This window comes from Stegostoma tigrinum, chromosome 2, assembly GCF_030684315.1.
Source record: "Stegostoma tigrinum isolate sSteTig4 chromosome 2, sSteTig4.hap1, whole genome shotgun sequence".
Lineage (NCBI taxonomy): Eukaryota > Metazoa > Chordata > Chondrichthyes > Orectolobiformes > Stegostomatidae > Stegostoma > Stegostoma tigrinum.
Genome location: NC_081355.1, coordinates 126,723,724 through 126,749,396, shown reverse-complemented (window position 1 = coordinate 126,749,396; position 25,673 = coordinate 126,723,724). Strand labels below are relative to the sequence as shown.

The window sequence follows — 25,673 nt, the reverse complement described above, 5'->3', positions numbered from 1 at the left end:
TTCACCAGAAACTCAAACAGGGTTATCTGTATAAGAGCAAGTTAGAGACTAGGAACTCTGCAGACAGCATTTAGCTTGTGTTCGCAGTAAGCGTCTAATGATCTACAAAGTACAAGGCAGGAGTCTGATGAAATATTTTCACTTGCCAGAATAAGTTCAGCTCTAACACCACTTAGGATGACAAGGTCATTGAGGTCAAAGTAACCTGCCTGATTTGCATCATCTTCCAGATTCATTTCCTCCATCAGTGGAGTGGCAGTGGTGCATACCACCAACAAGCTACATTGCTACAGCAGGTTGTTGACTTGCTCGCCGAGCTGGCTGGTTTTCAAAGAACAAAGAAAATTACAGCACAGGAACAGGCCCTTTGGCCCTCCAAGCCTGCGCCAATCAAGATCCTCTGTCTAACCTGTCATCTTTTTTCTAAGGGTCTGTGTCCATTTGCTCCCTGCCCATCCATGTACCTGTCCAAATATATCTTAAAAGACACTAACGTGTCTGCGTCTACCACTTCCGTTGGCAACGCATTCCAGGCATCCACCACCCTCTGCGTAAAGAACCTTCCACACATATCTCCCTTAAACTTTTTTCCTCTCACTTTGAACTCATGACCCCTAGTAATTGAGTCCCTGACCCTGGGAAAAAGCTTCTTGCTATCCAACCTGTCTATACCCCTCATGATTTTGTAGACCTCAATCAGGTCCCCCCTCAAGCTCCGTCTTTCTAATGAAAATAATCCTAATCTATTCAACCTCTCTTCATAGCTAGCACCCTCCATACCAGGCCACATCCTGGTGAACCTCCTCTGCACCCTCTCCAAAGCATCCACATCCTTTTGGTAATGTGGCGACCAGAACTGTACTCAGTACTCCAAATGTGGTCGAACCAAAGTCTTATACAGCTGTAACATGACCTGCCAACTCTTGTACTCAATACCCCGTCTGATGAAGGAAAGCATGCCATATGCCTTCTTGACCACCCTATTGACCTGCGTTGTCACCTTCAGGGAACAATGGACCTGAACACCCAGATCTCTCTGTTCATCAATTTTCCCTCGGACTTTTCCCATTTACTGTATAGTTTGCCGTTGAATTTGATCTTCCAAAATGCATCACCTCGCCATTTGCCCGGATTGAACTCCTGCCATTTATCTGCCAAACTCTCCAGTCTATCTATATTCTGCTGTAATCTCTGACAGCCCCCTTCACTATCAGCTACTCCACCAATCTTAGTGTCATCAGCAAACTTGCTGATCAGACCACTTACACCTTCCTCCAAGTCATTTACCTATATCACAAACAACAGTTGTCCCAGCACAGATCCCTGTGGAACACCACTGGTCACAGGTCTCCAATTTGAGTAACTCCCTTCTACTACTCTGTCTCCTGTTGCCCAGCCAGTTTTTTATCCATCTAGCTAGCACACGCTGGACCCCATGTGACTTCACTTTCTCCATCAGCCTGCCATGGGGAACCTTATCAAACGCCTTACCGAAGTCCATGCATTTGACATCTACAGCTTTTCCCTCAATCAATTTTGTCACGTCCTCAAAGAATTCTATTAAGTTGGTAAGACATGACCTTCCCTGCACAAAACCACGTTGCCTATCACTGATAAGCCCATTTTCTTCCAAATAGGAATAGATCCTATCCCTCAGTATCTTCTCCAGCAGTTTCCCAACCACTGACGTCAGGCTCACCGGTCGATAATTACCTGGATTATCCTTGCTGCCCTTCTGAAACAAGGGGACAACATTAGCAAGTCTCCAGTCCTCCGGGACCTCACCCGTGTCTAAGGATGCTGTAAAGATATCTGTTAAGGCCTGGCTATTTCCTCTCTCGCTTCCCTCAATACCCTGGGATATATCCCATCTGGACCAGGGGACTCGTCTACCCTAATGTCTTTTTAGGATACCCAACACTTCCTCCTTCCTTATGTCACCTTGACCTAGACTAAGCAAACATCTATCCCTAACCTCAACATCTGTCATGTCCCTCTCCTTGGTGAATACCGATGCAAAGTACTCGTTAAGAATGTTACCCATTTTCTTTGACTCAGCGCATAAACTTTCCTTCTTTGTCCTTAAGTGGGCAAACCCTTTCTCTAGTTACCCATTTGCTCTTTATATATGGATAAAAGGCTTTGGGATTTTCCTTAACCATGTTTGCTAACAATATGTCAATGCCCTTTCTTAGCCCTCTTAATCCCTCGTTTCAGATTCGCTCTACATTCCCCATATTCTTCCAAAGCTTCGTCTGTCTTCAGTCACCTGCTCCTCATGTATGCTTCCTTTTTACTCTTAGCTAGTCTCACAATTTCACCTGTCATCCATGGTTCCCTAGTCTTGCCTTTTTTATTCCTCATTTTCACAGGAACATGTCTCTCCGGCACACTAATCAACCTCTCTTCAAAAGCCTCCCACATATCAAATGTGGATTTACCTTCAAACAGTTTCTCCCAATCTACATTCCCCAGATCCTGCCGAATTTTGGTATAGTTGGCCTTCCCCCAGTTTAGAACTCTTCCTTTAGGACCACTCCCATCCTTGTCCATGAGTGTTGTAAAACTTACAATACTTTTCATTCAGATGTTTCATCACCATGCTAGGTAACATCATCAGTGAGGCCTCCAAATGAAACGATGGTGTTCTACTCCTCTTGGAATTTATACTGTCCGGTCCGTTCTGGTGAGTTGTGTCACTTCCAGTTTTGCTCTGTATGGGTTTGTATATGGGGTCCAATTCTAGATGTTTGTTGATTGCATTATGGGTTGAGAACCATGCCTCTAGGAATTCCCGTGCATGTCTATGGTTCGCTTGGGCTACTATGGTCACGTTACCCCAGTTAAACTGATAGCCTTCATTGTCTGAGTGTACTGACATTAAGGAAAGTTTATTGTGTCATTATGCTGCTTGCTGACGTTTGTGTATTCTGAAGGCTTGTTTCCTTCCTGTCTGTCTGATGTAATGTTTGTGGCAGTCATTGCATGGTATTTTGTAAACTACTTTGGTTCTGCATTTTGAGGGAATGGGGTCAAAACCAGAAATGACACTACTCTCTATAATGGACTGGACAGTATAAATACAAAACAGTAGAACAACATCGCTTCATTGGAGGCCTCACTTTCAATGTTACCTAGCATGTTAACCAAACGTCTGAAAGAAAACAAGCCACCTCTCCCACAACCCAAGCTACAAATCTTTGCTAAAACTATACTGCTACAATTCACCAAGGCTTCTCCATCAGCACCTAAATCCTCCAAGCTCTACCTGGAATGATAAGGGTAGCAGGTACCCATGGGAACAATGTAGTTTCCAAGTTCATGTCTAAGCCATATATTTCATCCTGATCTGCCACTGCTTCTTCACTGTTGCTGGGTCACAATCCTCTAACTCTTCCCCTAACAGTAGTGCGGGTGCCCCTATATCTAAAAGGTGCCTTCTCAGGGACAACAGGCATGGACAATAAATGGTGGCCTGGTCAGAAATGTTGACATCCCAAGAACAAACGGTAAGAAAAACTTAATTTACTGTGACAATTTCAAACCCGAATATGTATTAAAAGAGGGGGCTCTGGAGAAAATGCACAGAACAGTGGCCAAGTCAACACTAAATTTTAAAACATTTAATTATGAGGGCAGCTTTGAAAATTTTGTAATAAAAGATTGTTTCATCTCCCCATCTGGCCTTATTTAGTTGTTATAATTAAGTGGGCCTACTGATCTAACTGCATTTAATTTCTTCAAGTGAGTATTCATACAGATCGATGTGGTCAGCAGTTACCTTGATGAGATTTATCCATTCTCTTGAATGTAGATTATTATTGTTTGGTATTTCACTTGAATGTCAAAAATTTTTAAAAATGACATTTCTGAAACCATAGCGTTCGTCGAGTTAAGCTATTGCTAAAGGGAAAGGTTAAGATATATCTCTTACCAGCAGGTGGAGCATTCGATATACATAATGTAACTAACATTTTGTCAAGACAAGGAGCGATATATATGAAGTATAAGTCTATGCAGATTCTTTATTTGTTCAAAGCATAAAAATTGTGAAGCCAAAACTTACAAATTACTGTTCTAAAAATAATTCTACTTTGGAATTTCCAGCAGGTAAAACAAATGATTCAATCTAAGATTCCGAAGGGGTTGGTCATTGCATTGAGCGGAAAAGTTGGGAGTCACGTTGCGGCCATTCAGGACATTGGTAAAGGTAACCCAGAATTGAACACAGTATTCAAAAATGACCTAACCAAAAGGGGGGGGGATGTTGTTAAACTTGAAAGGGTGCAGGAAAGATTTTTAAAGATGTTGCCAGGGTTGGAGGATTTGAGCTATAGGGAAAGGCTGAATAGGCTGGAGTGTCAGAGGCTGAAGGGTGACCTCACAGAGGTTTATAAAATCTTGAGGGGCATGAATAGGGAAAATCTTGAGGGGCATGAATAGGGTAAATATGCGGGTAGGGGAGCCCAAAACTAGGAGGGCATAGGTTTAAAGGTGAGAGGGGAAAGATTTAAAAAGGGACCTAAGGGGCAACTGTTTCATGCAGACAGTGGTGCATGTATGGAATGAGCTGCCAGAGGTGGTGGTAGAGGCTGGTATAATTACAACATTTTAAAAAGGCATCTGGCTGGGTACATGAATTGGAAGAGTTTAGAGGGATATGACCCAAATACTGGCAAATGGGACTAGATTGCTTTAGGATTTCTGATCAGCATGGACGAGTTGGACCAGAGTGTTTGTTTCTGTGCTGTACATCTCTATAAATTTAATAATTCTGAGCAGCCAAGTCATACTTCAGCTAAAAGAAGACAGTTTTCTCCTTTGTCCAAGTAATTGGGCATCAGTGCTCATTAAACAGCAGACAAGATGGGAAAACCAAAACAAAATTACTTAGATTAGGCACTCAAAATTCTTGCACTGTTAAGCAGGCAGTTAATGATGGGCATTTGGGTCAAGCCTACAATAATGTTCTTAGAGTACAGATAATAAACTCTACAAGTTTATTTGTAAAAAGCAGTAGGCTATAGGGCATTCAAGGGGCAGCATGCATTAAAAAGACAACTTGTTCTAAACTTCACCTTCTGAGATACAAACACAGTACTGTCACACAGTGCCAATCATACACTTATGCCATAACTTTTGAGTAAACCAAAGCTTTTTCTGATACATGATAAAAAGCACTAAGGTTGCGACTTCATGTTCCTTTCTTAAATTGTGAATCAAAAGCAAAAGAATGACTTTTAAAATTAATGACCAACTCGCTGCAACGAATGAGTGTTGAAAGACTCCCTCAGGGAGGAGGTCACATACCATTTCAGCTCAATGCTGTTTTCCCTATCTAGTCAGACTTTACAAATGGATCCAGAAGGGCACTTTAGATCTCTGAGAAACTTTATAAAGTGTTCTGAGAAGGTGATTGTGAGCAGAAGCAATCTCAAATATGTGTACTAATCTAGAGTACAGATCTAGCACCTGTGCCAAGTCCCATTTGGGTAGCCAATGGCCAATTTACATCGACACAATTGAACTATTCTTGCCAGCATAGAGCAGCTGTCGGTTTCAGACCAAACACATGCTGCAGCCAATGCAAAACGACAATGAAAAACCTTTTGTTCACTCAAATTTTTGAAAACTACATTTAATAGTTGGTTGAATTTGGTTTACAAATTACTTTGTAGGCAAAGTCTAACTATAATCATGTCTCTATTCAAATACACAACAAAGAAACATATTGCAAAACATATCTCCACTCTCTAAAATTAAAGTTAAAATTAAAAGGTAAATCATTCACACTCTGTCCAAGAATGTTATTAACATCTAACAACTTGCAGGAAAACCAGTTAGTGTGTCAGTGATGTAACACAGCAATAAGTCTCATGGATTCGTAACCTATTTGGTTGAGCTGAATAACTAAATCTTTTCTGCACTTTTGGAAACAAAGGGTTATGCATTTAAACTTAAAAATAATAAAAAAATTTTAAAAACCTAGGGCAGTTTTAGCGTATTGTGCCCATAGGTGCTAGAAACCTAGGGCAGACAAACAACACCGAGCTTATTCTGCCATTCGACAAAGTGACGACTGAACTTCCAGATCAACTCCACTTTCCCGTTGCACACGGTTATCATTCAAATCTACTGTACTAAAACCTATCAATTCCAACCTTGCATCTGCTTTATGTTGAGGTATTGACTTTGAGTTGGATCCCTGGACTTTCCAGCCAAGGGAGGCAATGGTTTGGTATCCATCCTGTTAAACCCTGCAAGAATTTTCAACATTTCAATAAGATTATTTCTCAATCTATAAATCCATTCTGGTCAACCTCTCCTACCGATTCCTGGAATAATAAGGACCAGTCTTCTTGTTTTTAATATTTTGTTATTTTAATATTTTGTTACAATCCCTGTAAGGTAACTATGTATCTTTAGGTAATATGACCAAACACATACACAATAGCCCAAGGGCATCCTCATCATTGCTCCATAATTGCAGCAAGATCTGCTGATTTCAACATGCAATTGATTAACAATAAATTTCGCTTCCCAATTGTCTGCAGTGCCAGCAACTTTGTTCAGAAAGACACTCAACTTTATCTGAATGACAATAATTATGAATCTCCTTTTTCAAAGCAAAATTCCGCTTTTAATCACTTCAGACTTCCACCAAAATACTATCACCCTCCACAGCTTATCTCCCTAGCCTTCATAAGTCCCTGGATGCGAGTTTGCTCGCTGAGCTGGAAGGTTCGTTTTCAGACGTTTCGTCACCATTCTAGGTAACATCATCAGTGAGCCTCCAACGAAGCACAGGTGTTATGTCCCACTTTCTATTTATCTGTTTAGGTTTCTTTGGGTTGGTGATGTCATTTCCTATTCTTTTTCTCAGGGGGTAGATTGGCTCCAAATCAATGTGTTTGTTGATGGAGTTCCGGTTGGAATGCCATGCTTCTAGGAATTCTCGTGCGTGTCTTTGTTTGGCTTGTCCTAGGATGGATGTGTTGTCCCAATCAAAGTGGTGTCCTTGCTCATCTGTATGTAAGGATATGAGTGACAGTGGGTCATGTCGTTTTGTGGCTAGTTGATGTTCGTGTATCCTGGTGGCTAGCTTTCTGCCTGTTTGTCCAATGTAGTGTTTGTCACAGTTCTTGCAAGGTATTTTGTAGATGACGTTCGTTTTGCTTGTTGTCTGTATAGGGTCTTTTAAGTTCATTAGCTGCTGTTTTAGTGTGTTGGTGGGTTTGTGGGCTACCCTGATGCCAAGAGGTCCGAGTAGTCTGGCAGTCATTTCGGAAATGTCTTTGATGTACAGGAGAGTGATTATGGTTTCTGGGCCCGTTTTGTCTGTTTGTTTGGGTTTGTTGCCGAGAAATCTGCGGACTGTGTTCATTGGGTACCCGTTCTTTTTGAATACGCTGAATAGGTGATTTTCTTCTGCTCTTTGTAGTTCCTCTGTGCTGCAGTGTGTGATGGCTCGTTGGAATAATGTTCTAATGCAGCTTCATTTGTGGGTGTTGGAATGGCTGCTCCTGTTTCACATCCAGAAACTCAACCTGAGCTACAAATCTTCTCAAAATTCGTAAGTCTCATCTTCGACACAGAATGCTCCATTGATTATTCTCGATGTGGAGGTGCCAATGTTGGACTGGGGCGGACACCTGACGAAGCAGCAACGCTCTGAAAGCTTGTGATTTCAAATAAACCGGTTGGACTATAACCTGGTGTTGCCCGACTTCTGACCTTATTTATTCTCCCCATTATCCTACTACTCCTTGGCTGAGTACTGGCCTTGCTGAGCTACTGGCTTACACTATTCTCATTATATTGGGTCATTTGTTTTGCAAGTTATTTCAGCTTGGAATGCACCCTGCTACAAAATGTATGGTATAGTACTTCAATGTCTATATTAGATTCTCTGGGCAAAATTTGCCTCAGGAATCTAACTTTTGCTTTAACGCTGATTTCTATAGCAAGTCACACTTGACTGAATGCCATTTTCCTTAAAATTCATGATTTGTCAGAACGCAACACTGACTTTAAATGACAGCACACTGTATTAGACTTTATGGTTTGAAGGACCTGCTTGTTCAAGATGTCCTCCACAGTAAGGCACCAATATGTTTAATCTTACTTTAGCAGTTGTCTTGCCGAGAACAAATTAAGTAACACATGTATAACAGGTACAAGGTGAGGATAATAACGAAAGCCCTAGGGAGGAGCATAGGAAGTACAAAGGGGAACTTTAGAAAGCAATCAGAACAGCAAAGAGTGGGCACTAGAAAATGCTGGTAGGCAAGATTAGGGAGAATCCAAAGATAACTGACAAGTACACCAAAGGGAAGAGAATAACCAAGGAAAGAAAGAGTAGGGTCTATTAAAAGGACCAAAGGGGGCAATCAGTGCAAAAGCTGGAGGATTTAGTTGAGTATTAAGTAAGTGCTTCATATCTACCTTCATTTGAGATGAGGACTATGCAAGGGCAGAGTTCAAGATGATGGACCGTCAAGTTCTTGAGTGGAGTGATAAAAGCAGCAGGGCAGTAGTGGAGATTTTAACAGGCTTAAATGCCCAGGTCTTAAGTTGCATCCCAGGCAGTTGTGGGAATCAAGGGAGGAAATTACAGGGACTCTCACCCAAATTTTTAAATCATTTATGGCTGGAGGGGAGGTGCCAGAGGATGGTTAGCATCACTTCCAGTTCTGTTTCTCAGTGATTTGTATATTGGTTCCAGTTCAATGTGTTTGTTGATGAGGTTCCAGTTGGAATGCCAGGCCTCCAGGAATTCCCTGGCACGTCTGTTTGGCTTGTGTTAGCCCGGTTGAATTCATATCCTTCTTTGTCTGCGTGCATTGAGACCAGCAAGAACTGGTCGTGTCTCTTGGCAGCTACTTGGTGTTCTTCATCAACTAGCCATTAGTTGGAGGGACAACACAACCATAATAGCAAAAGCCAAACAGAGACATGTCAGGGAATTCTCAGCGATGTGGCATTCCACCAGAACTCCTTCAAAAATCACATTGAACTGAATCTGATACACAAACCACAGAGAAACAGAACCACAAGTGATGCCAACCACCCCAGCAAACCAAGACACATAAATAACAAAAACGGGACAGAACATCAACGCTTCACCGGAGGTGCACTGATGACGTTACCTAGTGGGCTAACAAAATGTCTGCAATCAAACACACTGGCTCAGTGATCAACTCACAACCTCATCCACAACCCGAGATGCAAATCTTCTCAAAAACTTTGCGCAAGTGGCAGCAGTTCAAAGTGAGAGCTCACCACCACTATCTTCTTAAGGGCATCGAAGATAGGATGGCCCATCCAGCAAAATCCATATCCCATGAATTCGTGTTTACAAAAAGATACCAGAAAAATTCAAAGTTACAGTGTGAAAAAGCTCAACAAATTTTGTCACTGTTTGAAAGTGTGGATTCAAATCTCAAATAACTGCAATGTGGAGGCTCATATACAAATGTTGCTATCGGGCAAACTGCATAACCTTTCCCCTGACCTGACTTCTTACAAAAACTGACCACTGAGCTGCCACACAGTAACAAACAAATATAAATATCTTGTTCTGAAGAAAGGTCAGAAATTGGAAACATGAACTCTGTTTCTCTCTCCATTGATGCTGCCAAACTCGCTGAATATTTACTGCGTTTTCTGTTTTTATAACTGACAGATGTAGCAGGAGGCATTTACCTCATTATCAGCCTATGCTGGAAAGCTGCATTGTTGCTTTCTCCATGCTTCTATTGACACTTGTTTACACAAACCCCTTAAAAGAAATATGCCAGGAATGGACACAAACCTTTTTAAATAACACTCAGATACTGAGTTGACACATTAGCATTTCCTGACACTGTCTAAATTTAATACACAAGAGAATGTAACCAATAGGGAGTTGGCAAAATCCCTTTTTGACTATAATTGAGCATCTTGTTGTTACAACAGCTGGTTAAATACACCAACAAGGAAAGGTACAGAGTAGATTAGGTTCAGATTTCACCTGTAATATTCCCGATGGTTTAATTAAGGCTACCAGAGCACTTGTTAAGGTGTCACATGAAAGGTTATTGCAGTAATATAGGAGTTCATAGTATTGGGGTAAAGTATTTGCATGGTTTGTTAGATTGGTTAACACCACAAGGCAGTCAGGATTAGTGGGTCTTTTCCGGTTACAAAGATGCTACTAGCAGAGTGTTACAAAGTAGACTTCAATTATTTACCAAAATGACTTACTTGGGAGGAAGGCGCACACTGTAATATATCCAAATTTGCTTACGAAAGAAAATGGGTGTAAGGCATGTTGCAATGAGGACATCAGGAATCTGCAAGATGTAGATAGGTTCAGAAAGTGGGCAAAAACTTGACAGGAGGATTTTGAAATTTATGGAAGTGTTATGTCATGATTCTTTCTACTAAAACGCAAGAAGCAAACTTTCATTCAAACGGAGAGAAATTGCAAAAAAAATGCAGCACAGAGGGATTGGGTATTCTTGTGCATGAAACCCAAAACTAACAAGCAGGCACAACAAGTAATTAAGACGACAAATGGAACTGTGGCCTCTGTGGTAGAAGTTTAAAAATACGAGAATCTTGTTCTAACTTACAGTGATGGTGAAGTTGCAACTGGGCATTATTACAGTTCTGGTGTCCATATTTAAGAAAGGATGGACTGGCATTGGAAGCAGTTCAAGAGATTCCTGGGAAGAAGGCGTTTATTTGTTAAAAACAATTCAACAGTTAGGCCTTTATTCATAGATAAGAGATAATGGAATCTCCAGCATCTGCAGTTCCCAAGATAATAAAATGTGAGGCTGGATGAACACAGCAGGTCAAGCAGCATCTCAGGAGCACAAAAGCCGACGCTTCGGGCCTAGACCCTTCATCAGAGGCCTTTATTCATGACAGTTTAGACGAACGAGAGATGATCTGATTAAAACATACAAGATTCTGAACAGTTTTCATAAGTTAAGTATCCACTCATTCCACACGTAGGGAAGTCTCCAACTAGGGGACATAGTTACAAAATAAGGAGACACTCATTAATACTGAGATTTGATGGAATTTCTTGTCCCTGAGGGTAGGGAATTGAATTCTAAATCTCAGTGTTATCAAAGTATTACTAAGTATTCAAAAGAAGAGGCAGATAGATTTTTGAAATAGAGATAGTTGAAGGCTGGTACAAACTGGCACCAAAGAGAATTGTGGCCTGGACCAGATCAACCCATTATCTTGTTGAGTGGCTAAGCAAACTTCAGGGGCCAAATCAGCTACTCCTGCTTATACTTCTCGTCTTCCTATTATTGGAATTGCATGGAACCAAATAAAAAGACAATGACAATTTGAAGCATCAGATTTTGAATATAGATATTTGAGGAAGACCTTTATTGGACAGCAAAATAGGACAGTAATGTTGGTTAAATATGCCTCAAAAACAGTTTCAGAGCTACATACACTACCGATTAATTCAAAGTTATCAGAGGTACAGTGCTTCAAAACAGCTGTTCAAAAAAGTGTTTTTTTTTCCCAAGGCAGGGGATGCAAGAATTTTAATTTATTATAAAAGTGAGTAGAAAAACAAACAAACAAACAAACAAACAAACAAACTGCGTTGTTCAGGGAGGCGTTGCATCGAGTCTGCTCCACCATTCAAAAAAGGACCATGGCTCATTTAATGATCCTGAACACCACTTCCCAACCCTTTCCACATAACTTGTCACTCTCAGCCTTGAATATACTTAACCACCCAACCTCTACAGCTCTCTAACAGCTGGACTCTCAACCCCACCTAATCCCTGGTCTGCCCAACCCAAACTCTCATCACATGGTGTCATCTCAGTATTAATGCCATGCTGTTAGCATTTCTGGCTAATCAAAGTACTGTATGACAATTTCCTCTGTTGTTGATAAATAAGCGGCACTCATAACCAAGATAATAAAATGTGAGGCTGGATGAACACAGCAGGCCCAGCAGCATCTCAGGAGCACAAAAGCTGACGTTTCGGGCCTAGACCCTTCATCAGAGAGGGGGATGGGGTGAGGGTTCTGGAATAAATAGGGAGAGAGATAGAGAGGGGGAGGCGGACCGAAGATGGAGAGAAAAGAAGATAGGTGGAGAGGAGAGGATAGGTGGGGAGGTAGGGAGGGGATAGGTCAGTCCAGGGAAGACGGACAGGTCAAGGAGGTGGGATGAGGTTAGTAGGTAGGAGATGGAGGTGCGGCTTGGGGTGGGAGGAAGGGATGGGTGAGAGGAAGAACAAGTTAGGGAGGCAGAGACAGGTTGGACTGGTTTTGGGATGCAGTGGGTGGAGGGGGTGGAGGGGGAAGAGCTGGGCTGGTTGTGTGGTGCAGTGGGGGGAAGGGACAAACTGGGCTGGTTTTGGGATGCGGTGGGGGAAGGGGAGATTTTGAAGCTGGTGAAGTCCACATTGATGACATTGGGCTGCAGGTTTCCCAAGTGGAATACGAGTTGCTGTTCCTGCAACCTTCGGGTGGCATCATTGTGGCACTGCAGGAGGCCCATGATGGACATGGCACCTCCCAGTCGCAAACCATTTCCACTCCCCCTCCCATTCCTTAGATGACATGTCTATCATGGGCCTCCTGCAGTGCCACAATGATGCCACTCGAAGGGTGCAGGAACAGCAACTCATATTCCGCTTGGGAACCCTGCAGCCCAATGTCATCAATGTGGACTTCACCAGCTTCAAAATCTCTCCTTCCCCCACCGCATCCCAAAACCAGCCCAGCTCTTCCCCTCCACCCACTGCATCCCAAAACCAGTCCAACCTGTCTCTGCCTCCCTAACCTGTTCTTCCTCTCACCCAGCCCTTCCTCCCACCCCAAGCCGCACCTCCATCTCCTACCTACTAACCTCATCCCACCTCCTTGACCTGTCCGTCTTCCCTGGACTGACCTATCCCCTCCCTACCTCCCCACCAATACTCTCCTCTCCACCTATCTTCTTTTCTCTCCATCTTCGGTCCGCCTCCCCCTCTCTCCCTATTTATTCCATCATCCCCCTCTCTGATGAAGGGTCTAGGCCCGAAACATCAGCTTTTGTGCTCCTGAGATGCTGCTGGGCCTGCTGTGTTCATCCAGCCTCACATTTCATTATCTTGAATTCTCCAGCAGCTGCAGTTCCCATTAGCACTCATAACCACTCATGGAAACTGTAATAGAACATAGAACATAGAACAGTACAGCACAGAACAGGCCCTTCAGCCCACGATGTTGTGCCGACCATTGATCCTCATGTATGCACCCTCAAATTTCTGTGACCATATGCATGTCTAGTAGTCTCTTAAATGACCCCAATGACCTTGCATCCACTACTGCTGCTGGCAACGCATTCCATGCTCTCATAACTCTGTGTAAAGAAGGAAATAAACAGCTTCTGGGGCTAAGCAAAACTCAAGGAAAGGATAAACAAACCTCAGAATAACAGAATTATGATGCAGGAGCTCATTTGGCTCTACACTGCCTTTCTGTACATTTTAACTCAGGGCTAACCTACTGCCTTATCCCTGTAACCCTACACAGATTGCTTATTTAAATAGAAAATCTGCATGTTTTCTTAAACACTTCAATTGAACCAGACCACTTTTCCCAGGCAGTGCATTATGGACTTCATCTACCTTTTGCACAAAAGCTTCTCTTACATTGCATTTGTTTCATTTGCAAAAAACTTTAAAACTGTGCAGTAAAACTCTCAGTCATTTTATAAGCAGGGACCAATTCTCCATATCATCTCTGTTCCTCGTGATTCTGAAAATGTACCAATTCTCCTTTAAGCCTTCTCTCAAAAAGAAAAAGAAAACACACCCAACTTCCCCAAAGTCTCTATATAATGAAACATCTGCGAACTAACGAACCAGCTTGGCGAGCGAACCAATTACAGCATGAACAACCAGAGGTAAAAATCTATTCAAGAACCTTATGGTTTTGCATCATCTGCAAACTTTGAAACTGTCCACTGGTAACTTAGATTAAGGAGTATATTTCAAGAAAAGCAGGGGTTCCAATAAGATTCCTGGGAAACAGCATTACAAATCTTCCTCCAGTCTGAAGTATTGTGATTAATCATTTCGTTTGTTTTCTATCCCTCAGACAATTTTGTATTCACATTACTGCTCTCCCTGCTGTTCCATGTCGTCACAACTTTTCTCACAAGCCTGTTGTGAGTCATTGCAACAAAAGCCTTTTGGGAGTCCATGTACTCAACTGCATCCTCGCTTTCAATCAAACATGTGTTGCTCCTTCAAAAACACTTGAGCAAATTAGTTAGATGATATATTATCTCAAGGAAAAGATCCAGGCTGAGTCTTCCTCAATGTTAAACTTACCGGTCTGTGAGGGACAACAAAGTGTGGAGCTGGATGAATGGAGCAGGCCAGGCAGCACCAGAGGAGTAGGAAAGCTGACGTTTCCAGTCTGGAGATCAGAGATAACGGGAACTGCAGATGCTGGAGAATCCAAGATAACGAAGTGTGTAGCTGGATGAACACAGCAGGCCAAGCAGCATCTCAGGAGCACAAAAGCTGATGTTTCGGGCCTAGACCCTTCATCAGAGAGGGGGATGGAGAGAGGGTTCTGAAATAAATTAGGGAGAGGGGGGAGGCGGACTGAAGATGGAGAGAAAAGAAGATAGGTGGAGAGGAGAGGTCAGTCCAGGAAAAACGGACAGGTCAAGGAGGCGGGATGAGGTTAGTAGGTAGGAAATGGAGGTGCGGCTTGAGGTGGGAGGAGGGGATAGGTGAGAGGAAGAACAGGTTAGGGAGGCGGGGACGAGCTGGGCTGGTTTTGGGATGCAGTGGGGGAAGGGGAGATTTTGAAGCTTATGAAGTCCACATTGATACCATTTGGCTGCAGGGTTCCCAAGTGGAATGTATGAGTTGCTGTTCCTGCAACCTTCGGGTGGCATCATTGTGGCACTGCAGGAGGCCCATGATGGACATGTCGTCTGAGGAATGGGAGGGGGAGTTGAAATGGTTCACGACTGGGAGGTGCAGTTGTTTATTGCGTACCGAGCGGAGGTGTTCTGCAAAGCGGTCCCCAAGCCTCCGCTTGGTTTCCCCAATGTAGAGAAAGCCGCACCGGGTACAGTGGATACAGTATACTACAATGGCAGATGTGCAGGTCTGCTGAATATGGAAAGTCATTTTGGGGCCTGGGATAGGGGTGAGGGAAGAGGTGTGGGGGCAAGTGTAGCACTTCCCTTTTTCTGAAGAAGGGTCCAGACCTGAAACAAGATAATAAAGTGTGAAGCTGGATGAACACAGCAGACCAAGCAGCGTCTCAGGAGCACAAAAGCTGACGTTTCAGGCCCTCTAGCATCTGCAGTTCCCATTGTCTCCAGACCCGAAACATCAGCTTTCCTGCTCCTCTAACGCTGCTTGGGCTGTTGTATTCATCCAGCTCTACAACTTGTCTCAGATTCTCCAGCATGGGCAGTTCCTACTATCTCTGGTCTGTAAGGGTTTATCTTTATAAATATTTTAGCCAAGGGAATATTTGTAGTTCTTCAGTCCTCTGGCAGTACCTATGAATGCAATTGCAACATTCATAAAGGTTAATGTCAAATAACATCTTGCCCATGAAAATCAACAAGACCTAAAATCCAGCATAGATATAGACTTAAGGTTACAGGTCTTTTTGTCAAAAACGCGTACAGGGATCACGAATGACAATGCCATTTCTGTTCACAAAATGCCGCCAATAGAATGCTGAGCAATAGAACATCAGCATGAAACCTTGGCTCATGCCTCAGAGCAGAACAGTTCGCATTGTGAAAGCAATGAAATTGCACAGAATGACTTCAGGGATTTAAAAACTTCAATAAATTTGTGGTTTTAAGCACAGATTTATCCACTGGCTTCGCAAACGTAATGCAAAATTATATGTGAACGCTTTACCAGTTTTTAAACCAAAACTCTTGCACCAACCTGCATTTCAACAGAGAAACATTAAATTTTACATCAGAGTGACATTTGACTTGCTTTGGTTTAGATATAGCTACTGAAAATCTATCAACACACTACAATACACATGTATCTTGACTGCTGAGCCGGAGAGAAAAATCATGGGTCCTGATGATTCTCCCTTTTCTGGGCTCCTTATTGTGACCCTCCTATTAACTCTTGACTGCTCCAGTGGAGTAACTTTGTAACGTACTTTGGTTTCTATAGAATAGTGCCATACTGGAGGGGTCATTTAATACAATGAGCCTTCACCAGTTTTATCCCCCAAAAGGAGTCCAGTTAGTTCTGCCACCTCCCCTCAAACTGATTTATCTAAAATAATTTATCCGATTTCTTTTTGAACATTGGTTGAATAGGTCTCTTCCACAATATTAAGGAGGGACTGTATCGCAAATCATAACTCGTGTGTAAATAGTATTGCTTGGTCTCTGGATTTTATGCTAATCAATTTATGAAGTTAAATCTGGGCTATTTAATCAACCTTTCAAACAACAGAAACCATCACTAATTACTCCATTTAAATTCTTTACAATTAGACACAACTCTGGGTCTGGGCAAGAAACAGTAAGTGGGGATAGGGTGTTTTTTTTCAGTGCTGGGACTACAACTGTTTACAACATATATTAATAACTTAGGTGAAACAGGTGGAATGGCAAGTCGTGAGATGGATACAGTTTGCAGAGATATTGATGGATTAAGTTGTTATGTGAGCAAGAAGATGGAAAATGGAGCTTAGTGTGGGAAATATGTGAAGTTGTTCATTTTTAAAAGGAGAAGAAAATAAGAGTTTCATTCAAATGGAGAAAAACTGCAGAATGCTGCAACACAAGGGGATATGTAAGCTCGTGTGCACAAAGCTAGCACACAGGTACAGGGAGGTCTGCTATAACTTTTGCTTTGTTAATGCAAATTGGTTGTAACGCAAATAATGAATAGTGGATGCTGTTTTGATAATGTAAACTTTATGCCGTGCAGGTATAACGATTTTCTGTAGAAATTTCCCTATAATGCAATTTTCTAGAGGGCGAGGTCACACAAGAATGCAACTATTGCATTATAGGAAAACTAGCTGTAATAAAGAAGATTAATGGAATGTTGGCCCATATTTCAAAAGGGGCTAGACTACAAGAGTTGGGAAGTCTTAATACAACTGTACAACGTTCAAGGTGCTGGTGATCAGCTCTTGTGGTATGGTGGTAGTGTCCCTACTTCGGAGCCAGGAGGTCCAGGCTCAATCCCATCTACTCCAGAATTATGTAATAACATCATTGAACAAGTTGCTTAAAACAAGTACAAGATGCTGGTAAGACTACATCTGGAACACAGAGAAGTAGTTGTGGTCTGACTATTTAACGGAAGATTATTTCATTGGAAAGCAGTTCAGAGAAGATTCATTAGAATGATCCCTGGGATTGAAGGATTGTTTTATGAGCAAAGGCAAAAACAAGGTGGGACTCTCCTCATTGAAGTTTAGAAGAATGAGAGGTTGAAATATACAGGATTCTTAAGGGGTTGACACAGTAAATGCTGAGGGGATGTTTCCTCTCATGGGAGAATTGAGGGCTAGAGAACAGTCTCAGAATAATTTAAGACTGAGATAAGGAGGAAAAATTACCAAATAATAAATGTAAGTTATATCTGCTATGTCCAAGAACTTTTTACATAGCATTTACAACAAAAATATTTTCCTGACATGTGGTTTATGACATTATTTCATATTTTGTACTGTTATGCAAACTGTGCGCTGCATGAAGAACATCAAAACAAGAAAAGTCAACGTGTTTTAAATTTGACTTTATATCCACCCATGTGTTTCCACCCAGTACATCTTTTGCCAACATTTTGTTCTTTGGACTCAATTCAAAAAGCTGGAATAAAAACCATAGTCTGACTATGCTTCTCTCCTCATTTTCTACTCCTCTTAAAAGATTATCTTAAATAATAGTGATAATGGGAACTGCAGATGCTGGAGAATCCAAGATAATAAAATGTGAGGCTGGATGAACACAGCAGGCCCAGCACCATCTCAGGAGCACAAAAGCTGACGTTTCGGGCTAGACCCGAGCCCGAAACGTCAGCTTTTGTGCTCCTGAGATGCTGCTGGGCCTGCTGTGTTCATCCAGCCTCACATTTTATTATCTTAAATAATAGTTTTATTTTAACTTCATAATCTCATATTAAAGCAATTTAGTCTGGAATAAAGTACAAAGTACAAACAGTTTTAGATAAAGTCTATGACCAATATTAGTAATGTTTTAAAGTATTACAGGTCATTTGTTTCTATGATTCTATGACAGGTCATTTAAAAAGATAATTGTTAAAATTTATAAAGTGAGTGGAGGAAGACTTTGAGACTTATTATTCCAAGGGTTCTGACTATTTGACCTGGTTTTATGACTTGAAACTAACACTGAAGTGAGACTATGATTAAACAAGTAGTATGGTTAACGATAACAATTTATTCTAACTCCTCAAAAAAAATGTCGATTGCAGGGTTTCTACTACAACAGTAAAAGCAGACTGCAACAGACACTGCTTATGCTCCAGTTTATACTTAAAGAATGCATTGACTACATAACAAAAATCAGTAAAATAGAAAACACTGAAAATGCAAGCAGGCCTTTCAGCCTTTGTAAAGAAAGGACAAGTTGGTATTTCAAACCGTTACTCTTCTCTAAGAAGAAAGTTCTCAGAAATGGTGTTTTCCTAAGATGTGAACTTGTATTTTCACTTTTAGAGTGCTGACATACGCTTAGATTTTCTTCAGAAATTTGCACTTTATTACATATTTCCAGATTTCCTTTCTAATCCACAAGAAGAATATCACTCATACTTGGCACATCATTAAGCAAATACATTTAGGATTACTGCTCAGCAAGAAGGAAATTGGAAGCATACAATTTGGGGCCACCCAATGAGAAAGGCTCAGAAATTTCTGAAGCAAACTTAATTGGCATAATATCTGAGAACTACTGACATTAAGAATGCTGATCACTAGGAGCATGTCATTTGAGTTTGGAGGCACTGCGGTTACTAAAATGCTGCCAGATAACTTGTAGAACTACTGTAACTGGAAAAGTAACATAATGAAAACAGGGCGGGGGGGTGGGAAGTCCTCGTGAATGTTCCATTATTCAAATGGATGACAACTGATCTACATCTTAATTCCATCTATCCATCTTTATCTGTAACCCTTAACAACCTTGCCTACGAATATAAATGCTGAACTAACATGCACGTCTGAGAAATGGCGAGCCAATGGAGAATCCTGATGTGGAGTAACTAACTTTTTGACAGGTCAGTTTAAAAAGAAGTGTCTTGCAAACTTCAATCAGATATTGAGTGAAAAGTTCAATATATTTTACACACAGCAATTCATCACTCGACTCTGCCCTCAAAACAGAACTGACTATTACATTGATAAGCATTGTGAAAGTGTTCAGATGCATTCAAGTACTTGTTTCCCCCCCCCCCCCCGCCCCCCCCCAAGTCCATGAGGGGCTCTTTTGCATTCAACGTTGTGAAGTTGACTTCAATATTTTATCTGGACATTGTTTACTTCTTCAAACTGATTTGAAGTCCAGAAAACTGTTACACATTTTAAGTACTCTTTTGCTATCTAGCCGGTGTAAAACCAGAAAGTACCATACTAACATCAAGGAGTTTTTGAAATGCTCATGAAAACATCAATAACCAAAATGTACAAAATCCCCTTGAACAAAACTGACTCTCTAACAAGCTCATAAAACTAACAATTTAACACAGCCTCTCTTACTTGGGCCATATCTAGATAGCCAGTCTGTTAATCAAAGCATATATACCATATACTTGGAACAGCGGTAAGGAAGGGATATGGGAGATATGCAGAGTTGAGGGAATGAATTCTTGGGCCCAACAACCATACTCAGAGGTCCTGGTAGACAGAAACTGATTTTGGCCTGCCTTGGTATTTAACGAGTCCATTACTGCTCCTGGCAGTGGAATATCGAAATGTAGCCATTGTCCACTTCCTCTGAATAAAAGTACAGTGAACAGGCAATGCCAGGATTGTTGCGGAACCAGAGTTGAGAAATGTCCAAATTTCCATCATGAAGACAAGCACAGGATCTCACCATGTCACAAACAGCCAATGTATGAATCACAGAATCCCAACAGTGTAGAAGCAGGCTATTTGGCCCATCGAGTCTACACCAACCCTCCGAAGCAAATCGTACCAGACCCACTCCTGTATCCCTGCATTTCCTATAGCTAACCTACCTAAGCCTGGGCACTACAGACGATTTAACACAGCCAATACATTGTTGGACTGTGGGAGGAATGCCACGCAGATACGGGAAGAATGTCTTTGTGGAGTTTGCACAGTCACCCAAGGGTGGAATTGAACCTGGGTCTTTGGCACAGTGAGGCAGCAGGGCTAAACACCGAGCCACCGTGCCTGGTACTGATAACAATAATGACTGAATGAATGCTTTGCAAATGCAGCATCTGCACATGGCAGCAACACTAGAAAACTTTAATGTGTTTGACAAAACGAGAGGAGCCAATCTCATCTTCAAAGAATACATTTTACCAAATATATTAGCCATATAGTTAAAGCACCTCACCATTTAAAGATGAGCAAGTCTTTTACTGATGCCAAAAGAGGTTGTGTAGTGCCCCTATGTACCCCAGACTACACTTGGGAGTCCTCTTTCACTCTCAGTCACTCATTAGAGCTGGATAGCAACATGACAGTTTACTAAAAGGTCAGAGCACACACACACAGCAAACATCACTATTTCACTACATTTAAAAACAAAATTATTTCATGAATGCTGAAAAGGAATTGACAACAGACGTCCACTTGCCCTAACACCCATTCCTCCTCATGAATAAACAGGCTCTTCAGATCCTTGGGAGGAAAGAAAGGCATGTGAAATTACTCTAGATGCCAGTATCTATTACCAAGTCACCCTTAATTTACACAGGAACAGTCCTTGACTTTATTACTGACTCAGAGAGAGTTAGATAGCAGTGTCAGTGTCAATATCTGTCACTCATCCTTTTCAATATGTCAGCCCAGACTCCCTAATTGGACCAGATTAACAGCCACAATCAGGAAACTCAAGTCGATGAGGTCCAGCTGGCTGACCTTGTGGCAATCATTACAGCACGTTAGAGAACGAAGATTGTGAACGCCAGATGCAGGTTAATACTGAACTTGCTTTCATCATATCATACAATAACAGATTCCTTCTGTTCAAAGTGACATGTCAACTCTTCTCCTCAAGGCTGATCCTGAACTCTCTTTTTTTGCACAGACTTCACAGTAAAATTGCTCAGCCAGAATCCTGGGAATGCGCACGATCTTCATCAGCCACAGCTGCAGAGGATACCCTTGATCTCCAAAAGGTCAATGCTGAGAATTGCATTTCTTCAGAAATGATTGTTGAAACACTTGTGTGATGTGTTACTGGTCACAAATGTTAACAGAATGGTATCCTTTTTCTGTTGATGTGCATCTGGTCATGGATAAGGGAAGCACATATGGCTATGTGCGTGCAATGCATGATTTGTGTTGTGAGGGAGTCTAAACACTGATTAAAATTGAAATACTTTGTCATATTGATGTCTGATTTCCATGGAGCAGCTGAAAAAAATTGTATCAACAAGTCTTGAATGTGTTGGATCACAGCTGTTTGGCATGTATTACAGATGTTCCCAATGGCAGCCTGAATGATCCTCTTGGACAGAAGGGAAGTGGTTAGGAGCCACTTGCAATACAATGAACATAGTGAACCTGTGTCAAAGCTCATTTTGAATGAGATCACAATTTTGACAACAGATGGAAACGGAATTGTTCAATGCTAAAACAATCAGTGAGGAAATACGCATGCCACAAAACTTTAAATATCTACAAATGTACTGTGCCTTCCTGCCTCCAGATTCTCAATTTGTGACTTTATTTGCACTTAGCAATAATTGTAACAAATGTGGAAACTGGGATGGATGAAATTATGACAAGCGATTACTGCTTCATCTGACTGCACACACCAAAACGAAACTAAAAATCACTAGACACTTCTGTCTGCATACAATGAACAAGTGGACAGGCACAAATATGCAAGGGTTTTAGCATGAAAAAATCCCCATCCCCTTTCCAAACAGCCAAAAATCAGGTGAAATGCAACAGGAAACAGTTCATCTGATCCAGTGAGTATGCAAAATATGTGGAGTATTAAATCAATACGCAAATAGAAACAAATTTGATTAACATTACTTTGTCACTCAAAAAGTTTCAACCGTCACTAGTAGCAAGTTCTAGCCACAGTAACAAAAATTTATTTTTGTTTTTATATACTGCCGTGGAGGTCAGCAAGCACAAACGTGTTGGGTAAAATGGGACTTGCAGCATATTTTAATTGCAGTTATGGCTGACCTAAGTTTATCAAAGGCGGGGGAAAAGATGAGATCTGCTAGTAGTGTGTTAGCGTAGTCAAGTCTACAGGTAACAAAGATACTGAGGAGGGTAAATCGGCTAATGCAGGAGCAGAGTCAGGCTGTACTGTGGAGATAAAAATAATAGGCTTTAGCAATGGCATGCATGTGTAGTCAAAAATCTCCCTTCAAGGTCAAACAGGACACCACATGGTGGACAGTCTGTATCAGTCCCAAGCAAAAAGAGGGATGGAGTCAATAGCTAAGGAGCAGATATTGTAGTGGTTCAGGGGAGTGGGGGGTGGGGGTGGCTGGGGCTAATGCAATGGCTTCAGTTTTCCTAATAGTTATATTTACATCTACAGATGCATTAGGAAACCCAACACCAATGTTTTCAGATGATGTTGCCTGTCCTTATGAACTCCAGTGAAGTCTAGGAGAAAAATGTTGATGTCAACAAACAAAGTTATCTACCAAAAGCAAACTTATAATTATCAGCATAATACATGATTTCTGTTGAAATCCTTAAATAGAGAATCTACTTCTGCTGGGTGGTTTGAACACAGGCCTCAAATTAAGATTATGCATGTTATCATATCTTCGCGCTTCATGAAGAACAGCATCCAAATACTCTGATTCAAAACAAAACACGTGACAGTCACATTTTTATAAGATCATAGGTAAAACTATTCCAATACTCTGAAGGAAAGACTCCTGACGGAAAGATTAATTTTACTTATCCTCATGTTTCAGAAAACAAAGGCCAACTACTTTCACGACTGTAATCGTCTCAGTGTGCCTTTTCCTGTTATACGAGCCAAAGGGTGAAAGCAGATGTTAAATGTGTACTGTGCCAATTAAAACCAGCTTGTTCGAATGAACAGATTTTGCATACAATATTGTTTTAAATTGCTAATGACTATAAATTTGAGCTTGCCTGTAGGTGATAAGCAGATACCTGTGAACATTTAGCATGAAAGTATGCATTTAATGCCATTTTGATGGAGTTGTGGGCTCCTTTCACCCACTGAAGGTGTGCAGTTGTCTCACTAATATTCAGTAGCACATTGCAAGATAGCTCAGGACAAAAAAGGAGAAGGCTTTAGATTCTTGCATGTGACACTGGAAATTTGATGCTGTGGTGAAAGAGGGTTGAGTGTGGAAAACTATTACAACCTCTGACCCTTCTCCTCTACAGCTGGAAATGTTTTCTGCCTACCTTGTATTCTCCTTCCCATTTCACACCAACATCAAGCGATATCAGTCACAAAGAACTTCCTTTTCCCTGATGATTCATATTATCTTGTCCAATGCAGTACTGCCTTTTATTTCCAGTTGAAATCGTTGGAGAATTTCTGAAGTAAATACTATTCAGTGTTTAATTAACGAAGTGCCCCACACAGATATAGTCTCCCAATGGGTTTCAGAAGTCCACTTCACAGCTTCAGCAGCAATGGCCACAAAATTGGGTGTATTCCTTAAAGTGGCACATGAAATCAACATCAATGTCGTGCCCACTCCCAAACAGCCCATTGCTGTTAGGTGAGAGTGTTAGTTGAAGTGTTAGCTCCCAAGATACTATGCAACATCCTTAATGAATGCTAGCAGGCATTTTAAGTATCTGTTGTTAAACAAGTCTTTGGGCAGCCTTTCTTAGCACAGTCTTTAAATACTTTGTCAGGACGGCACCTCACAAACAACACAGGCTAAACTAGCAATTCAGCTTAAGTACCCATCCTCGCCACTTCTTTAGTGCCCAAATGTCTGGGTGACAGTCACTCCCAAAACTCTTAAACGTAGGCATATATTTAGACTTTCAAAGCCAATCGTGGTTAATCGCTGTTACGAAAAAGAGCAGTATTGGAAACAGGAACAATTAGCCTCCCTGAATATCTAAAGGAAACTAATAAAAAGGCCCTTTAATCAGACACATAAGCCTAAATATGGCCCTCAAAAATGCATTTACTCACCTAGACATGTGTTACACTTTTGTCACCTTTGGGACACAAATGACACCACTGGAAGCCAAAGTCAACAAGTGGACAGTACTGATTTCAGTGAAGAAGCAAGCATGCCACAAGAATTGCCACACTATTTCCATGTAATCATTTCCAGATATTTTCCATACTCACAGTTCCAAACAAATTTGATTCCTCACGGCACAGGGTGTTTTCAGCCAGTTCACCTCATACTTGTTAAATACAAACACACAAATTAGGAGCAGAAGGAAACCATTCGACCCTTCAAGCCTGTTTCAACATTTAATAAGACCACAGCTGCCTACGTGCTTGGAGTTTCACATTCTACCTATCTTTGATAATCTCAATGACTTGCTAATTTGAAAAATGTAATAAAAATACAACTTGGCTATTAACTGGGACACTATTCTTCTGCATCATAAACAATGATTCCAGTTACTCCTTGCAGTAACATTAGGTTTAAGTATATTTAAACTCAGTTTAATATCTCAACTATATTGTGTATTGTTCTATGTTTACTAGGGTCTTGGTTAATGTTACTACTTGCTTTTTGTTTAGGAGATTGAAATATCCATTAATGCTCTGCAGTCTCGTAAGCTTATGTAAGGTTACAGTAATACAAATGGTAAAGTTAAAAGGGGAGTTTGTGGTGGGGGGAGGGGGGGGAAGCACTAGTTCATTCCTCTATCTCAACTCTTCTCTGCAATCAATGTATTGATTTTCAAGCATTCATTATTGAATATTTCTCAGTATGTTCCTTAAACAGTTCTTCTGCTTTATTTTGCTGCATCTGGAGCAGGACCTTCTGGCAACCCAACCTCTTTCCTAATTCCACAGGAGATTTTCTAGCTGGCTCACTGCTGGTCAGCTATTAGCAAGGTACGTCCCTCTAGATCTTTAGCATGTCTAAGGGATTGGTAAATGGAGCAAATATTGCCAGCAACTTTTCACATTAAAAGCTGTCCAAATGTTACCAAAATCTATCAAATTTACAAACAAGTCAACTTCTCTCAAAGGAATGAAGGACAGCATGACAACATGTGAAATATTAACATGGCAGTAGATACTAAGGAGACAAGAAGAGCATTAAAAACCCAGGAAAAGTGCAGACTTAAAAAGTAATTAAGCAATGAAACAAGAAAGGAGAAAGACAACAAGACGACAAAAAAGGGTCTTCCTATCAAAAAAGGAGCTTCTACTTGAATCCTCCGAGTCTGAAAAAGAGGCGCACAAAACACCTCCCAGGAGTAAAGCTATAAAGGGATATGGGGAGAAAGCAGGTGCAGGG

At 41.3% G+C, this 25,673-nt stretch overlaps 1 long non-coding RNA gene across 1 annotated transcript; it reads left to right on the top strand.

Annotated features, from left to right (window-relative positions):
• Positions 1-3,127: 3,127 nt before the first annotated feature.
• LOC132206169 (uncharacterized) lies at positions 3,128-7,639 on the top strand. Its single transcript, XR_009442879.1, has 3 exons — positions 3,128-3,509; positions 4,108-4,210; positions 7,442-7,639. It is a non-coding gene; the product is annotated as an uncharacterized LOC132206169 (long non-coding RNA).
• Positions 7,640-25,673: the final 18,034 nt, after the last annotated feature.